Raw genomic sequence first — 2943 nt, 5'->3', positions numbered from 1 at the left:
ATAAGTCGCAATCTTCAAAATTCTCGCTCAATAAACACTTGTTGCAGTCCGCGAACGGTTACTACGTAAATATTTCTCTCAAGCTGTTCGCTGGAGTCTTTCAGAAGCCGTTTATCTACCTGTAAGCAAACTTCGCATGCCTATCGAGTGCCAATTCCACCAGCTCCAAACCATCAGTCTAGTACATGGTCGTTGCCGCATAGGATTTCAATAGAATCTCTCTAGATCGCTATAGGGTTCCACGAGATCGCCAAACCTGCAGTAGTGGATTGGTGAATGGAAATACTACCTCATCGTTTCTGTTGGCGTTTTACTACTGTTGTCCCGTTTGGTGGAACATGTGGAGCTAGTTTTTCTGGTAGGTATTTGCTTTATGACCGAAATGCTGAATTATTGTGCTGAAATTGTAGAATTGTAGATGAAGTAATTCCTTTCTTCGTTATTATCGTTAGTTTAGAGAAATGTGGAGTTCATCTCTTGTATTTTGCTCAAGTAAGAGAAAAAGTCTACCAACAAAACTTCTACCACACACACATTAGAGTGTTTGCGACATACATCTTTTCCGGTACTAATCATTATCGAGATGATGGTAATCTTATCTGCAATGGAACTCTTTAATTGTCTTGTTTTGTTAAATGTGAACGTAAATACGCGTACACACAAGAAGCAAAGGGCAAAGATCAAGAAACAAACCGTTGATCGAATTTAATCTTACGAGTTGGCACCACTGCAAGATATCTGTTAGCAGGTGGTAGCATTTTTTCCACTTCTACACTATTAAACACTTTTTATTTTACTGACACACGACTAGGTCATTCTCAAATGGTTTCAGGTATAAAAGACAGCACACTGCATTACATTCACGAACAGAAGCACAATGATGTGGACGTAAATTATTACAAAGAGATAGTGGTGTGCAATATTGATCGACGAAAGCTATCTTCCCGTTCTGTAGCACTGCCCAGTAATATCGCTCGATGAAACGCGGACCACACATAGAAGCGACTGCTGCTGTATAGTACAGAAGGTGAGTGAAAGAAATACACAGTGATATGAATAGATGCCACCCTTTCATTGAAAGACAATAATTACTCTAAATAATTCATAAAATTAGACAACATTGTCTAATTGGAGCGCAGCGGTCTGGGACTAACTTTGATTAGAACAAACGTCAAGATCGCAATTACATTTGTTTATTATTGCTGGTTTCGGCTTACGTTAAAACCATCCTCCGATTTTTAGTTCCCCTATGGCTGGTGCTGGAGTGTCCACAGTTCTTCACTTCATACCACGATCGGCGATCTCAATTCCAAAAGAATTTTTCCTCAGAATACATTAATACAAAACCGTTTTCAAATAATGCTGCCCCCACTACACGGCTGGGAAGCTTCCATCCTTTTCAAACCGAGTGCATCACTAGACTGTCCAACATACACTGCCTGCTGTAATCTTACCCTCGCACACATCATCATTAAATTTCTCTTAGTCTCTTTATCATTTTCAAAAGCTTCGAGAGGCGTAGGATATACAAAAGAAAAACTTTTTACTCATCCTCATATTCTCTTCTGGTTGTTGGATCCAATTCTTGCGTCTAGGGGTACATTCTTGATGCTCAAATTTTGTCTTACTTCTTTCCACATGACTAAAAAACAGATGAAGTATTATCTGTTGCTACGAATTTCTTTTATTGTTTATCCCATTCTCCTATATCACATAGACTTTACAATTTCCAGTTTAAAAAGAAATCATTAATTTCATTCTTGTAGACAAAATTAGAAAACAGACGCGTTTACATCAGAGGCATGCCCGCTACTGCCTACACTCTGAGGCGCTCACATTATTCTAAAGGGTTTACAGAGCGAAAGTCCGCCCCTGGTAGCTGATTGGTCAGCGCGACGCAATGTCAGAGACTGGGTGTTGTGTTGTCCTTATCATCATCCTTTCATCCCCATCGATACGCAAGTCGCCGAAGTGGCGTCAAGTAGAAAGACTTATTCCAGGCAGAAATAAATTTAATAATTAGTGTTATAAAATAAAATTAAATAAATTTAATAGAGAAATAAATAAATTTAATAATAAGTATTAGATAGGGCAATTAGTAATATGAATGTTACGTATACCGGAAATTTCGTAATGTCGAATATTTTTGAAAGAAATGATAATTAATTGAAACCTTCAACTGCCGACAGGTGTTGTTGACATACCTCGATGGGGACAGCTGAAAATATGTGCCCCGATCGGGACTCGAACCCGGGACCTCCTGCTTACATGGTAGACGCTCTATCCTTTTTTTTAAATCTCATTTTTGTTCATTTTCGTGCGTTGTATCTGCTCGGGGCGGACGCCACAAGACACCAGTTTCAGTTCGTCGTTGATCCGTGAGATCCACATTCCCAACTGTCCACAATCTACATACGTAATGTTCCTAATAGATATTTGTCCATTCAGTCATTACTCGCGCCCACTAAGGTGACGATTCAGGTAAGAGTTCAGGCAACCTGTGCGAATTTGCACAGTGTGCTCCCTGCCGCCGTTGGATAAGCAGCTGCAGCAGCAAGTCGTATACTCCTAGCTCACTCATTTCTTACATAGTTTAATTCTTAATTTCTTTGAGTGTTTTTGGTACTTGCATTGTTTGATACATACATTTCGGGCGTATTATAGTATTTGAGAGTTGTAGCATCGCGTTTTAGTACCTGAATAGCGTAAAATCGCGTAGTCTCCTTCCGCTGCCGAGCAGTGTGTCAGCAGTGCGTTAGTAGCAGCATTACTGCATTTACTAGGCAATCTTGTATTTTAATAACCGTTTAAATTTTGTCGATTTGTTTGCGCTCTCTGTAGATTAGTTCAGACGCTCTTTGAACAACAGTTTTTAGCATGGATAGGGACTGCAACTGCTGTGTTCGGATGCAGGCTGAGTTGGCATCCCTTCGCTCCCAGCTT

Source organism: Schistocerca nitens, chromosome 12 (assembly GCF_023898315.1).
Source record: "Schistocerca nitens isolate TAMUIC-IGC-003100 chromosome 12, iqSchNite1.1, whole genome shotgun sequence".
Classification (NCBI taxonomy): Eukaryota; Metazoa; Arthropoda; class Insecta; order Orthoptera; family Acrididae; genus Schistocerca; species Schistocerca nitens.
Note: the sequence above shows the minus strand (reverse complement) of the source record.